The sequence below is a fragment of the Octopus sinensis genome, linkage group LG4 (genome assembly GCF_006345805.1).
Source record: "Octopus sinensis linkage group LG4, ASM634580v1, whole genome shotgun sequence".
NCBI classification, from domain to species: Eukaryota; Metazoa; Mollusca; class Cephalopoda; order Octopoda; family Octopodidae; genus Octopus; species Octopus sinensis.
The window spans coordinates 154,968,550-154,986,049 of record NC_043000.1 but is presented as its reverse complement, the minus strand read 5'-3'; the positions used below and the strand labels follow the sequence as shown (position 1 = coordinate 154,986,049).

At 37.9% G+C, this 17,500-nt stretch overlaps 1 protein-coding gene across 10 annotated transcripts in view; it reads left to right on the top strand.

The window, feature by feature from the left end:
- The window catches only part of LOC115210354 (potassium voltage-gated channel protein Shaw), a 505,184-nt gene that overhangs the window by 221,498 nt on the left and 266,186 nt on the right, over positions 1-17,500 (top strand). The window contains exon 1 of one of the 10 annotated variants that reach the window (XM_029778899.2): positions 4,978-5,354. The exons of the other annotated variants lie outside the window; for them this stretch is intronic. The gene's annotated coding sequence lies outside the window, so the exon portion shown is untranslated. Of the gene's footprint in view, positions 1-4,977; positions 5,355-17,500 lie in introns of those variants that run through there. 10 annotated transcript variants of the gene reach the window in all.

Sequence of the window (17,500 nt, the reverse complement as noted above, 5' to 3'; positions counted from 1 at the left end):
GTGTATGTATGTGTGGAGGCGCAATGGCCCAGTGGTTAGGGCAGCAAACTCGCGGTTTCGATTCCCAGACCGGGCGTTGTGTGTGTTTATTGAGCGAAAACACCTAAAAAGCTCCACGAGGCTCCTCAGGGGGGAGGTGATCCCTGCTGTACCCTTTCACCACTCTTTCTCCCACTCTTTCTTCTGTTGGCCTGCTCGCTTAGCCAGCGGGGTGGCGTCGTTCGAAGGCTAAAACAATGCGAACGCATTGTGACCAGCGATGTGTAGCAACATCTGATGGTCTGGTCGGTCACGTGATGATGTATGTATGTATGTATCCATCAGTGGCAAGCAGTTAAAAACTGACGTGGCCATCATTACTCAGTTTCCGAGACACGAAAGTACATGTCTAATCAATCATACATCCACGATTAGAGAAACCCTACCCGCTAGCAATTCTTGAATGTAGTTCTTTCTTGCTTGATGGTAAACTAGGTTTCCTCTAGAGAAGGTGGCTCACCCAGTGAAACTTTTGCACATGTTTGCATAATACAGTAAAGTTATTGAGTTGTAAAGAATTACTAAAATGCAAAAATAGTAACTTGACTGACTATTACTTTTATCAAAACTAAGTAATTCCCGACAATAATAACAATTTCCCTGGCATTATTGTCCGTCAGTTTCGATCGATTGACCGATAGTACTCTTTACTCTTTTACTCTTTTACTTGTTTCAGTCATTTGACTGCGGCCATGCTGGAGCACCGCATTTAGTCGAGCAAATCGACCCCGGGACTTATTCTTTGTAAGCCCAGTACTTATTCTATCGGTCTCTTTTTGCCGAACCGCTCAGTGACGGGGACATAAGCACACCAGCATCGGTTGTCAAGCAATGCTAGGGGGGCAAACACACACACACAAACACACACACACACACATACATATATATATATATACATATATACGACAGGCTTCTTTCAGTTTCCGTCTACCAAATCCACTCACAAGGCATTGGTCGGCCCGGGGCTATAGCAGAAGACACTTGCCCAAGATGCCACGCAGTGGGACTGAACCCGGAACCATGTGGTTGGTTAGCAAGCTACTTACCACACAGCCACTCCTGCGCCTATTACTCTTAGTAACTATTAGTAACTATTAGTAACTCAGAAATTTTGAAATTACTTCGAATTTTCTGTTGAGGGACACTTCGGGTTACTTCTGAATATGCAGCTTTACATACTGGAAGATTCTGAAATTACGTAATCGATGGACCTCAAAATTATAATGATGTCATTGGTGGGCAGGCTTCCAAAAGAAACAGGACCTAAAGGCATGTGGTTACATATCCTTGATATCGTTGGCAATACGCCCATACAGTTCCTCTGGACACTATCTAGTGGAGGGAGTGTAGCTCCATACTCTACAGACTTTTAAAGAAAAGAAACTATCAGCGGTTAAGAAGCTCAATTTTGGCTTTTGCAGATGGATTGCTGGGGGTTCGCTCAGCAAATGTATCTATTCAGGGGCGTATGTTCCGGGTGTGCTAGGTGCGCACTGCACACCCATTGAAAATGGCAAATTCATTATAAATATTAACCTTACTCATTAATTTAATGACAATTCTTAATGGAACTTTTGTTACACTTACACTCCTGCTTGAAATTTGGTGGCATTAGGTGTGGCAGCACACCCAGTAAAATAACCACCATATGCATATATGGTATGTAATTTGGGAAACGATGTTATCTAAGCAAGAACAGCTAACGTTAATATCATGTTAGTTTAAAAGTTGGTGATATGATCACAATTTAGTGCCTTACAAAAGATTAATAGTTTCTAACAATGTTTGTGGCTTCTTATAAAATATTTGGGAATAATAAACCAGATAACATTACATACAGATTTGGGAGTGTTCTTGTAAACTTTTCAATGAAGGCACGCTTAGTTTGAACTTCTAAATAGTAAGAGGCGATTTCCCTCTCTTGGGATCAGCAGGGGTTCTTCAAAAGTTTGCTGCTATATTCCTAACTATAGGTGTTGGGGTTTAGTGGGGTTCTTGTGTCAGTATACACACACTCACTAATACTAATACACACTAACACATCCGCCATCTTCGTTTTTGACTTTTTATAAGGGCTGTTATTAACATGTCTGAAGAACAGTAATGTTTAAGAAATTAACACTTGGTATACATGTGTGTGTGTGTGTGAGCGTGCGCACGCGCGTGAGTGCTAGTCTGTGTGTGCACTTGTAGGACAATTTGTATGTTTGTGTAAGCTGAATGCTTTCTTTGTGCATAGTTATTACACAAGCACGCGGAAATACGTGCAATCACAAGTATTACACAATAGTATAGCAACAGCCGAATGGGTCTTTTCGCTGAAAAACGGCAACAGTTGGATACATATATCTGTGAGTGCGAGTGTGTTTGCGTATGTGTATGTACGTTTGTATATATATATATATATATATATATTATATATATATATATATATATATATATATATATAATATATATATATATATATCATGGACATGCATCTGTCTATCTATTTATATATGTATGTATATATATATATATATATATATATATAGTAAACCAAAAGTTATCACATAGGCACTTTAATTTTCTTTTGAAGCATTTTATTACATTTGAATTTCTTATCTTACAAACTGAAAAGGGAGATTGACAAATTAACTAAATTAGCATAGAGTAATGTTTTCATATTTTTTTTAATAATTAAGATCTAAAGAGTTAATAGGAGTACAGGCGTAGGAGTGGCTCTGTGGTGAGTAGCTTGTTTACCAACCACATGGTTCTGGGTTTAGTCCCACTGCGTGCCACCTTGAGCTAGTGTCTTCTACTATAGCCCCGGGCCGACCAAAGCCTTGTGAGTGAATTTGGTAGACGGAAACTGAAAGAAGCCCGTCGTATATATGTATATGTATATATATATGTGTGTGTATACGTTTGTGTGTCTGTGTTTGTCCCCCCAACATCACTTGACAACCGATGCTGGTGTGTTTACGTCACCGTAACTTAGCGGTTCAGCAAAAGAGACCGATAGAATAAGTACTAGGCTTACAAAGAATAAGTCCTGGGGTCGATTTTCTCGACTAAAGGCGGTGCTCCAGCATGGCCACAGTCAAATGACTGAAACAAGTAAAAGAGTATATGAATGCGAAAGAGATAGTTGAATAACTGTAAACCTACTTTTGGCCCACCCTGCATGCATATAAATTTATATATATATATATATATATATATATTATATTATATTATATTATATTATATTATATTATAATTATATTATATATGTGTGTGTTTCCGTATGTGTGTAGGTTTATTTGTAAAAATTTACCGAATACCAAATGAAGGATAACAAAAAAAAAGGGAAAAAAATCACTCTTAAAGAGGCAAGAAAAAAATTTTTTTCCGCGTTGTTGTTACTTCGTCTTTCTCAACGATGTTTTCGGCTTTTTCACTGTCGTCGTCATCATATCAACATCATCGTCGTCGTCATCATTTTCATCAATCATCATTAGTTTCTTGTATCTCCATTGCGCCTAACAGTTGTGAATTCAATTCTTGTTTGAGTCACGTCGCAGTCATAATTTTTATCTTTTTTTTTTTTGCTTTACAGAGATGCTTCTCTTGTTTATTGTTGTTTTCACAGTTTTATCTTTGTTACGATCCCTCTGTTGCTTTTGTCAAGGTGGTTTTTCTCGCTTTGCCTTTGTACCTACGTTCACACTTCACATCCTATCACCGTTCTGGTTACATGCTATTACTGCGCTAATATCACCAACAACAATGGCAGCAGCTGCAGCCAATGCAGCGATTGAAAACAGCAGCAGCATTTACTGCTGTTGTTTGTCGCTTTTATTGTTGTTGCTGCTGCTGTTGTTGCCGCTAGTGCTGCTGCTGCTGAACTGGGTGATTTTATTTCACGACTATAGTGAAAGAATAAAATGGCGGATTTGATAAAGACTCAGACAACAGGTGGCAGTAGTTGTTTGTGTGACCGTCGAGGTAGTAGCAGCTGTTTGACAGAAATAGTAGTAGTAGTGCCAGTAGCCGTGGTGGTAATAGCTGTGATAGTGGTGGTGGTGGTGGTTGTGGTGGCGCAGACAGCGGCTGTGTTCACTCGGTGATGGTGATGATTGTAGATGTGTTGTTAGAATAGGACCATAGGTATTACTGTTGTGATTGTTGCAATTCGTTATTTGTCATGGTGGTAACGGTGGTGGTAGTGGTAGTGGTAGTGGTAGTGGTAGTGGTAGTGGTAGTGGTAGTGGTAGTGGTAGTGGTAGTGGTAGTGGTAGTGGTAGTGGTAGTGGTAGTGGTAGTGGCAGTGGTAGTGGTAGTGGTAGTGGTAGTGGTAGTGGTAGTGGTAGTGGTAGTGGTAGTGGTAGTGGTAGTGGTAGTGGTAGTGGTAGTGGTAGTGGTAGTGGTAGTGGTAGTGGTAGTGGTAGTGGTAGTGGTAGTGGTAGTGGTAGTGGTAGTGGTAGTGGTAGTGGTAGTGGTAGTGGTAGTGGTAGTGGTAGTGGTAGTGGTAGTGGTAGTGGTAGTGGTAGTGGTAGTGGTAGTGGTAGTGGTGGTGGTGGTGGTTGTGGTGGCGCAGACAGCGGCTGTGTTCACTCGGTGATGGTGATGATTGTAGATGTGTTGTTAGAATAGGACCATAGGTATTACTGTTGTGATTGTTGCAATTCGTTATTTGTCATGGTGGTAACGGTGGTGGTGGTGGTAGTCGTGGTGGTGGTAGTCGTGGTGGTGGTTGTGGTGGTGGTTGTGGTGGTGGTGGTTGTGGTGGCGCAGACAGCGGCTGTGTTCACTCGGTGATGGTGATGATTGTAGATGTGTTGTTAGAATAGGACCATAGGTATTACTGTTGTGATTGTTGCAATTCGTTATTTGTCATGGTGGTAACGGTGGTGGTAGTGGTAGTGGTAGTGGTGGTGGTGGTGGTGGTTGTGACGACAGTAAATGGTAAGGGCGGCAGGCGGTGGCGACGGTGGTGGCGTCAGCTGTGACGAAGGTGAAATGACCCGTTGCTAGTTGTTTACTTCACAAACCAAATATTTCTCCTCTTTAAGAGCAGTCTCCGTCGACACCGCCACCGCCGCCGCCGTCTCCGTCTCCGTCCGTGGTCGTTTCCTTGACCAGGCCTCATGTCCTCTTCATTTACACACCGAGCCGGTATCGTAACTGACATAAAATAACCTCAAAAACGACAACAATCAAATCGTTTCGAACTGATAAGCGAATTATAAACCAATTTCTACAATGACAAAACCAATTATACACATATAATAATAATTCCTACTTCTAATTAACATTACGCTGGATTACCGTTGCAATTATTTATACTAGTTGGTATTATTATTATTATTATTATTATTATTATTATTATTATTATTATTATTATTATTATTATTATTATTGTTATTGTCGTTGTTTAAAGTTTTGTGCTTCGTTGTTATCCAAAGGTAAGTAATACCACAAATAGTTCACACCTGACAACTACAAAAATCTCCCGCACTTTAAGGACCGTCTAGCTTGTTACTTTTATGTAAATCTTACATACATACATACATACGAGGAGGGTGGTGAAAAGCTCCTGGCTTTAAGGGTATCTCGAAAGACCTGGCTAGAAGCCCAACTTTCCGAGTTTTTGAACAGGGCTTAGAAAAACTGCAATAAATGTGTGAATCTGAGAGAGGAATGTGTTGAATAAAATCATAATTAACTGATCCTCCTGTATTTTCTTTGATCCAAAGACAGGAACATTTCAGCACTCTCTCGTACATATACATGTATACATAAACACACACACTCACAGACACGTACTTTTACCCAGGGACTGGGGCTTTTCTGGGGCACCGCTATTTGTGTGATTACATGTGTATTTCAACTTGCTTCCCGGCCCTACACTACTGGTTAGGGAAATACTAAGTTGGACAAAGCTACTCTTAGCCGCATCTGCATCTCTTGCTGTGTTAGGAGATTATCTGATATCTCAAGTGTTCTTTGCACAGATCCACTTCTGCACCTTGTAGATCTCTATGTTTCGTTTTGCTTGTTTTTTCCCCCCAAGGAATTCAAACGCTGTGCACCCTTTAACCCTAAACTGTTTCAGTATTTCAGTATTGGGTCCTAACTTTATCTACATGTGTAGTTTTGAAATGTCTTGCACGAAACCCTTCGTTTTTAAGTCACATATACATACATACACATATATGTATATATATGTGTGTACATGTATATACACACACAAACACAAACATGTGTATGTGTATATATGTGTGTTTGTGTGTGAGTGCATATACGCATATCTATACATTGCATTGATATATAAATGAAAAATGTATTATCCCATATGTACATGTAAGTATGTATTGGTAAGTATGTATGTGCGTGTGCTTGTGTGCGTGCGGGAGGGCGTGTGTGTGTAATATGGTGCATTTTTGTAGACACACGAACACACCCACATAAATACATACCTATCTATAAATGTTCATTGATATATATAATATATACTATATATATACATATATATATATATACACACATACATAATATATTATTATATATATATATATATACATTATATATATATATACATATGTACTATATATAATATATATATATAATATATATATATTACATATATATATATATACACACATACATATATATATATATATATTATATATATATACATATATATATATATACACACACATATATATATATATATACATATATATATATACACACACACATATATATATACATATATATATATACACACATATATATATACAATATATATATATACATATATATATACATATATATATATATACACACATACATTTATATATTATATATATATAGATATATATACATATATTATATATTATACATATGTACATATATATATAGATATAATATATAATATAGATAATACATTATATATATATAACACACATACATATATATATATTATATAATTATATATATACATATATAATTATATACACCACACCTATATATATATAGATACATATATATATAACACACACATATATATATACATATATATTATATACACACATATATATATACATATATATATATATACACACACACATATATATATATACATATAATATATATAAACACACCAATTTTTACATATAATATATACATATATATATATATATATACACACACACATATATATATATATATATATATATATTGACACAGAAAGGCAGACAGTAAATACTGTATGTTTGTGAACGCTTTCTTTCCGTAGCACTGCACCCCGGAATCAATAACAAGTGAACGAACTACCACAAAAAATACATATACTATGAAAAAAAATTATACGCAACCGTTAAGAAACATCTTAATTTCAATAAAACCCATGCCGACAATAAGAAGCAGACATCGACACCTACACAGATACTAATACAGCTTTACACACATAGACAGACACACAGATATATATATATACATACATACATATATATATATATATAGAGAGAGAGAGAGAAAGACAGAGAGACAGACAGACAGACGTTCATACGCATTGACTCACACAAACACGCTCAAGATTTTTTTCTTCAAAAATTGCTTCGTATATTTTATTGACGTTCTACGTTAAATCTATATTCTCCAGTTGTTTCATTATACAAGATAACTGATACATCCCTTTATTCCTCACTTCCTTCACACATTCCAATTTTTTTTTTGTTCGTTGACCTTTTTTTTTATTTGCGTGTATGCATGTGCGTGTATGCATGTGCGTGTATGCATGTGCGTGTGTGTCTTTATTTCTCTTGTCAATGACTGCGAAGAATCTATCTCTTTCTCACTCTCTGTCTTTCTTTGTCTCTCTCTTTCTCTATGTATGTATATATATCTATATATATCTATATGTATATATATATATATATATATATATATATATATATATATATATATATAGATTATATATACGTAAAGATATATTTATATATATATATATACGTAAAGATATATTTATAAATTCATATACAAGTATATTTTATACGCATATGTATATATATATATATATATATATATATATATATAGTTCTTACATCTGTACAATTATATACGTATACCTATTCAATTTATAAGCGTATCCTTTTTAATACCTCGTCAGGGCCTGTCCCCTAATGGTAACTTCTAGTATAGACCTTCGCCATTTTAATTTTTCTGCGTGTATTTTCCAGTTTTTAAGACCAGTTATCCGAGATGTACTCTGTGACTCGGGAAATTCGGGCACAGTACATCGTGTTCCAGTTTATATTTCTTAGTCTTCCAAAAACTATAGATGCTAGTGTGGGGTGTCGTTTCTTGGCTTATATAGATTCGTGAAGCCGACAGCATTGACATGTCACACAAAGTAATATTAGGTGTTATTTTGTACTTTTCCGTTAGGTCATAATCACAAGCTAGGTATTGGCACCATATGTACACACATACATACAGACGAACACAGACACACACACATACACAGACAGTCACACACACAAACACTCACACACACACACATGCACACGCACACGCACACACACACACACAAACACGCACACACACACACACACACACCACACACGCACACACACACACACATATATATATATAGGTCAAAACAATTTGATTCGAATTCGCTGATACTCAGAATTTCAAGCGTGATGCTAATCAACCGCTGCGAATATCCATACATATAACTCCCAATACATGTATTGTGTGCCCTTCTTTCATTTGTTCCCTCACCTGTGTGTGTGTGTGTGTGTGTGTGTGTGTGTGTGTGTGTGTGGTGTGTGTGTGTGTGCGTGTGCATGTGCGTGTGTGTGTCATATATACGCTATTTGGAAAGAAAACAATGCAAAAGAATGCCAACAGACAAAAAATATAAACATAATCTCAGGAAAACGACCCAAAGATTTAAATAGATATATGAGGCTATTCAACAAAACTTCCTCAGACCCAATTATAGCCTTGAGACTGTGATGGTAATGAGTTCATCTCGATACCAAGTGACTTCCCCCTCTAACATCCATTACGAACCACAATAGCAGACTCCACCGAGTCCTTGGGGTTGTGAGGCTGTAGGTCGATTACCTGCAACACGACAACGTCACATTAGAAGACCTGAAGGGTCACGAGAGGTTTGGCATCACATATGATCACTCTTTCTGTACCTCGGTGTGCATAAAATGCACTCATCTCGTCAATTAGGAATTGTACTTGATATCCTCGTGCACTACACAGCTGTTTAATTAACTGGGCCACCGTGGATTGCTTGGCCATGGCTCACATCGATCTCTTAGGCTAAGAGTTTAGGTTGACGATGTTCTAGATTTATCAAACGAACTTGGTCATTTTGACAATGTCTAATTGCTCATAAGACTTTTTCCTCTTGACAACGGATGACACCGCTCATCAGAGGTCTTCAGCTGATCCACTACTTTGAACAAGAAGGGCCCAGCCACGTTCAAGAATTTTACAATCTTCGAGTCGCTTTGGTTAGTGGATAGATCCATGAGCACAACAAGGCTTTGCACTTACGGTGTCAAATTGAAATATACCATATTGATTTTATCGATTTGTCTGAAAGAGTGTTAAAAAAAGTTTAGATTTGGCGCATGCTGCATAACATTACGTTAATCGATGGTTTTCAGCCAGAGCACATATGACCCTTTGGTGTCTATATAACCCCTGGGGTTATATAAGATACTGTTGTTAAAATTTATCTGCAATAAATTGGTTATACTTCCACTATATACAAGGTTTTTTAACTTCTTGCTTTATACAATTACTAATAATATATAATTGTAAAATTATAATAAGATTTTTTAAACATCGACCTCTGACATATCCTCCATTACAAACCCTAACAACAAAGTCCATCAATGATTTCTTGGAATTATAAGGCTGCAGATCGGTTCTTTTCCACCCGACGACGTCACAAACGTAGTAGTTTAAGAGCTTCATATTAGAAGACCTGGAGGAGCCACAAGAAAATAAGATGGTCCATCTGAGTAAAATAGTGATAAAAGGGGTCCATGGGTAAAAAAAAATGGTTGAGAAGCACTGGATTAGATCGTCTTCCATTTATAATTCACTAAATTTTGTTCATAAGTGCTCTTCTTCGCATCCGAATCGTATTTTGGCCGGATGTCCTACAGTATTTGGAGTAGGATGATACAAGTGAAGGCGTGACGAGATTCTTACAGAAATTGCCAAATGGATGGGTCTGCAGTTCAGAAGAAGCGTACGGGCTAAGGGACGAAACGCTGGTGTCGAATATCCGTACAGAAGGGTTTCCAACATTGCGATAGCTTTTGTTACTATCAGAAAGCTTGCAATATCATTAAGTAGCTCCTGTAGTTTCTGCGTGGAGCAAAGCATCTCTTGGTGTTTATTTCATCAATTATGTGTGAGCTTGTATGTGTGTATACCAGTATGTATGCCTACACACTCACATACACACACACACACAAACACACATACACACACATAAACACACACGCGCACACACACACATTCACTTCTATTCACACTGATATGTATATATGTATGTAAGGCAACGAGCTGGCAGAAACGTTAGCACGCCGGGCGAAATGCGTAGCCGTATTTCGTCTGCCGTTACGTTCAGAGTTCAAATTCCGCCGAGGTCGACTTTGCCTTTCATCCTTTCGGGGTCGGTAAATAAAGTACCAGTTACGCAGTGGGGTCAATGTAATCGACCTTAATCCCTTTGTCTGTCCTTGTTTGTCCCCTCTGTGTTTAGCCCCTTGTGGGAAATAAAGAAATATATATATATATGTATGTAGGTGAGACATTGCACTAATGCCAGACCGGGTTTTCAGCTTCAGTTTAGCGTTTAGCTCATGCCGCATGTTGTTGTTGTTGATGTTGTTGTTGCTGTTGCTGTTGTTGTTGTTGTTAAGAAGGAGGACGAGCGCCAAATTTATTCAGATCCAAATGTAATTCAACCGATACAATTTTAGCTATTTGCCTGCCAGAGACTATAAATCTTCAATTTCTCCTTCCTTATTTTAAGGCGCAACAGTTTTATTTGAGGGTTATTCTGGATGTTGTTTCTAAATTGTTGAGCGAAAACGTAAAGGCTCTACCTTTAGCTCAAAACCACGCGCGTGTGTTTGTATTTGTGAATCTACGTGTATTAGGAGAGAAACTAAATGCTTAATATGTCATTGTTAATAAGCTTCTAATTTCCTTCAATGTGTCCTCCATTTTGATGTCTATTCTTTGTTTATATTTGTTTTACCATCTTTCTCTCTATTCTTACGCTAGTTGCTATCTTTCTATTTATTTATTTATATCTCAGTTACCGTCACAAACATAGACAACCACATTTATATTCCCGAACGCATGTTTATATTCAACCGGATTCGGTTTATAGTTGCAGAGAAGTGACAGTTTCTCTATGATCCGTATCTGTTGAAAGGTTTCGCTTGGTCTTCTGTTTGTAATAATTTGATCTGCTTACGTTCCTAATGGTCTTGGCAAAATCAAGAGCGCCTTGTGATATTATTTCTCAGAATGTAAGGTGGTGTGTTAGACGAATTGTTAAATCAATGGGTTAAATACCTTACAGTATAATCACAGACCCTTCATTCCATTTATGCGATCAAATCTCGCCACAGGCGTACACCCTTCGAGAGTCAATAAAATATCTGTAAACTACAAAAGTTGATTTACCCCACCCTACTCTAACTAAAATAAAAATAGAAGAACGTGTGGCTTTCTGCCAATGTTAGACTCTATTATTATATCCTTGATTCTGGTAAATCTGTGGCCCTGAAATTTTAAAAGAAGTAGTTTTCGTTGAATAAAATTGAGTCTTTTATAATGATTACTCGTAATTATTACAAAACGGCCTTTGGACTACTTTCACGGTTCTCGGTTGTTTCAGAGTTATATGTATGATATATATATATATATAAGGGTGGAGCTTAAAAGTTCCTGGCTTTGGGTAAAAGAAAATAGAGGAGGATCAGTTAATCATGATCTTGTTCAACATATTCCCCTCTAAGGTTCACACATTTATGGGACCGGTCCTTCAGTTTTTCTAAGCCATGTAAAAGAACATGTAAAAAAACGTTGGGCCTCCAGCTAGAGACCTTTCGCGATATTCTTAAAGTCAGGAACTTTTCAGCACCCGCTCTCGTGTATGTATGTATGTGTGTATATATATACATATATAAATAATTGAGTAGTTGAATGAATTATCTTATTATGGATAATTCGGTTAACCGATACCTGGGTAGCAAATTCACGTCAGAAAAAACACGGTTGAAGCTACATGCCTAGGGCAGAGATCACGTGCTATCGTGTGGAAATTTGTGTGTTAATACAAATAAATGAAAGAATGGAGTTGAACGACGAATTAACAAAATTCCTTTATTTTATTTTCGACATATGTTTCGAAGGCTGCATATTCCTAATTTTTTGTGCATCTAAAAAATTTTGTGCATCTTGATGCTGACATAAGTTCCTTACTTTTCCTGATGAGAAGGCGGCATAATGCACCCCTTATTCCTTCGAAATTAGAAATATGCAGCCTTCGAAACATATGTCGAAAATAAAATAAAGGAATTTTGTTAATTCGTCGTTCAACTCCATTCTTTCATTTATTTATATATATATACAGAAGGGATTCTAATCTATACAGTGTTCTCATGACATACATTTGCACGTTCACAGTTATCAAATGTATGTATATACATGTTTTATTTTAAATGAGGTATACATAGCATTTGTTGTATTTTTGATTACATGTTAAACGTGTTTCATTATAGGATAGAAGATTCTATACATGCTTTTCTACATGTATATCTTTGTAACTCGGAATTAAAAACGCATCAAACTTTTACAGAGTATTGTTTTGATATTAGTATATATATATATATATATATTATATATGGAGAGAGAGAGAGAGAGCGAGAAAGAGGTCTATATCATGTTTTATTTTTCTAGGAGTGGCTGTGTGGTAAGTAGCTTGCTTACCAACCACATAGTTCCGGGTTTCAGTCCCACTGCGTGGCACCTCGGCCAAGTGTCTTCTACTATAGCCCCGGGACGACCATAACCTTGTGAGTGGATTTGGTAGACGGAAATTGAAAAGGAGTCCGTCGTATATATGTGTATATGCTTGTCCCCCCAACATCGCTTGACAACCGATGCTGGTGTGTTTACGTCTCCGTAATTAGCGGTTCGGCAAAAGACACCGATAGAATAAGTACTAGGCTTACAAAGAATAGGTCCTGGGGTCGATTTGCTCGACTAAATACGGTGCTCCAGCATTGCCGTAGTCAAATGACTGAAAAAACAAGTAAAAGAGAATAAAAGAGAGATAAGAAATCTTTTTCATTCCTTTGCCGATTGGAGTGTGTCAGATCAAAACGAGAACTCTTGGGAAAATGTTGACTTGAAAGTAGGTTTTGATTCCTGATAGAAATACCTTCACTGTAACAACAACACTGTCTTAATGGTAAGAATGACTGCCTCAACGTCCGTGTCTAATTAAGAAGTCATTAACTTTGATATGTTCGATACTGCAGTATTACTAAGCTACTGGATACTTGATTACTGGTACGTTCTATTCTTGAGGATGACTCTGGCATGTAATTGATCTTCAATTAAATTTAATGCCTAAATATCAAGAAATAGTATTTTAAAATAATTATCGTAAATTACTATTGTTGGGTAGGCTCAGTCAACTGTACTTGAATTAATGACTGGAGTAACCAATCTAACGTACGAGAATAGTCTGTTTTTACCTCTTCGATCTGCTCGACTTTTGTTTTATATTAGATCAGATTGGACATCATGATTGTGTGTTATGTGTGATGTATTCTGGAAAACTTATTATACAGTGTTCAGTTTACTGTCGGGTCTGTTTGGTTTCATTAACAGCCACAGAAGAGATGTATTCCAAGCGTCTGGCTGTGTGGTAAGTAGCTTGTCTACCAACCACATGGTTCCGGGTTCAGTCCCACTGTGTGGCACCTTGGGCAAGTGTCTTCTTCTATAGCCTCGGGCCGACCAAAGCCTTGTGAGTGGATTTGGTAGACGGAAACTGAAAGAAGCCCGTCGTATATATGTATATATATATATATGCGTGTGTGTGTTTGTGTGTCTGTGTTTGTCCCCTAGCATTTCTTGACAACCGATGCTGGTGTGTTATGTCCCCATTACTTAGCGGTTCGGCAAAATAGACCGATAGAATAAGTACTGGGCTTACAAAAGAATAAGTCCCGGGGTCGAGTTGCTCGATTAAAAGGCGGTGCTCCAGCATGGCCGCAGTCAAATGACTGAAACAAGTAAAAGAGTGAAGAGTAATGCACCGCCAATATGTATGATAGTCAGGCGGCGAGCTGGCAGAAACGTTAGCACGCCGGGCGAAATGCGTAGCCGTATTTCGTCTGCCGTTACGTTGTGAGTTCAAATTCCGCCGACGTCGATTTTTGCCTTTCATCCTTTCGGGGTCGACAAATTAAGCACCAGTTACGCAGTGGGGACTTAATCCGTTTGTCTGTCCTTGTTTGTCCCCACTGTTTTTAGCCCCTTGTGGGTAGTAAAGAAATAAATGTATGATAGTCGATGCTGCGGCTATTTGTGTGTGTGTGTGTGTGTGTGTACGAGTTTGGGTCTGTATGTAAGAGGACAGAGACAGAGAGAGAGAGTGTATGTGTGTGTGTGTGTGTGAGTTTGGGTCTATATATGTGTAAACATGCACAACTCGGTCAAGAGAGAGAGAGAGAGACAGAGAGAGACTCTCTGTGTGTGTGCATGTTTGTGTGAATGAGAGAGAAAGAGGTTTTTTTTAAAGGTGTCATAGTATCGTGCTGTAGTACTACTGATACATTTTATGATCCTGCATCGTTGAGTATGTATTTAGTATGTCTATGTGGACTGAAGCTGACTTCATAGTGAATTGCATTCGTAGCATTTCGAAATAATCTTTCTTTTTTTAACTTTATTTTTATTTTACCGTGTAGGAAAGAAGGGTAGAGGATGTGTGGTTTGCAAGACATTGTTTGTAGTAAATAGATTTGGGATTTAGACGGGGTAAGCAAAACAAATCCGTGTTCTCATAAACGAGGCCTGCCCTGATGCTTTATAACAACAAACTCACGACATCCACATTTTCTAAACTTCTGTTTCTTACGATTTCACTTAACTTACGTCACTTAGAGTTCTTGACTAACGCATGAATGCTATACGTAACTATTTTTACAGAGAGTGTTAGAGAACAATACGCAATAATCTCATACGATGTAATTTTTTTATTATCCTTAATAAAGACATTAATGCCGTAACTTCACAGGTTTCCAATCATGAAGTTTCATCACCTTCACTCTGTATGAAACTATTATTTTTCTTTACACTTCAGCTTTATATCTTCATGAGCCAATTATTGGCATGCGGTTGCTACATGTATTTACATATACTAGCCACATGTATGCACATGAAGTAGTAACAGATTTACATAGACTCTGTAAGTGGAGGCACATGGCCTAGTGGTTAGAGCAGCGGACTCGCGGTCGAGGGACCGCGGGTTCGAATCTCAGACCTGGCGATGTTTGTGTTTATGAACGAAACACCTAAGCTCCACGCGGCTCCGGCAGAATGTAATGGCGAACTTCTGCTGACTCTTTCTCCACAACTTTCTCTCACTCTTTCCTCCTGCATCTTGCAGCTCACCTGCGACAGACTGGCATCCCGTCCAGGTGGGGAACCTATACGCCAAGGAAACTGGGAAACCGGCCCTTTTGAGCCAGACATTGCTCGAGAAACATAGACTCTCTAAACAACTTCTTCAATCATACGCCTTACCTGGTTTTATCTTTCATCATACGAGCACTGATAACATGATTCTTCAAAACTTTTCTAGGCATGGATGGCCTCAGCTGGAATATCGTTGATCATGGGTCTACCCCATCAGATCTTACCCGAAGCTACATAACACTAACAAGCCTTGTTAATGATCATTCCCTTTGTTTTATTCTTATCTTCACATATAGTCATTATACTTAGTTTCCATCAGTGTCAATGAAAATTAATTCTGTACCTCACAACCATTTTGTCATATATAGCAACCATCCAGTATCACTAATTCTAACTCCACTAGTAGCTGAGCTATTGCTGCTAACATCAACAAACAACTAAAGAAACACTGTCTATGTGTTTCCCTCGACTTACTAGAAATGGCAAACAGATATTCCGCAACTTACACAATGCCATCTTGAAAAAAAACAGAAGGCAATATTCTTTTCTACTCTAGGCACAAGGCCCGAATTTTTTTTTGGTGGGTGGGGGCAGTCGATTAGATCAACCGCAGTACGCAACTGGTACTTAATTTTTCGACCCCGAAAGTATGAAAGGCAAAGTCGACCTCGGCAGAATTTGAACTCAGAACGTAAAGACAACGGAGGGCAATATTGAATAATGTAGTGCTAAATATGCGATGTCAAGAAGGTCAAACTCGAAACGTTTACCACTACTACTACTACTACTACTACTACTACTACTACTACTACGAGTACTACTACTACAGATGCTGCTGTTGCTACCGCTGCTACTATGTAAATTTCTAGGTGAAGCCACTATGTCCTTAGTTTTGTCAGTTCCTAATCGAGTACACCTAAGACCCGCAGACATTCTAGCCATGACCAGCCAGTTTTTTTTTTTTCAGAAAATATATCTAAAACTATATTAACCAATGTGTATTTCTCTTTTTATAAGACTGTTGGATGTGATATGAGAGAGATTTGAAGCCACTCTTTCCAGAAGATCCTGGGGCCACGTAGAAGCTTCTGATGACTCTCCTCAAATCACACACGAATATTTTAAAAAGGTACATCGTTATATATAAAAGTGAGGTTGTGTGCTGTCTGTCTCCTACGATTTAGATTCCTAGCTACTCCCACATTTTGCGGTGCAGTGTAACCAAAACCGGGTATTTTATAGTCGTGATTCATATCGAGCCTTTCTGGGTATTAGCGCGCGTCTACGATGAGTCTACGATTTAAAAACAAATTTACCATCAATTTTTCCCGTTTTTAATGCATTTTTGGCATATATAAGGGAAGTAACTCTCTAAAAATGTATTATTAAATCTCAGAACGTAAAAAGCTACAGTAACACCCCCCCCCCCTTTGTGGTTAGCCATATTGGGATGGCTATTATACTTTACATCTCTAAAAATGCTTATATAGTTATTTCCCTTACAAACCCGAGCAACGCCGGGCGATACTGCTAGTGAAAAATAATGGAACCTAAATATGCTATGCTGGGAAAAGACGTGATAATCTCTGCCGAAACGTAGTCATAACTCTACTCAAATAGAGCTGACTTCCATAAATCATTGGGTTGTGTTATCAACCAAGGCACGTTAGCCTAATGGAACTCACCATTCTCAAATTTGTGCTCCCTGACTGAGAAT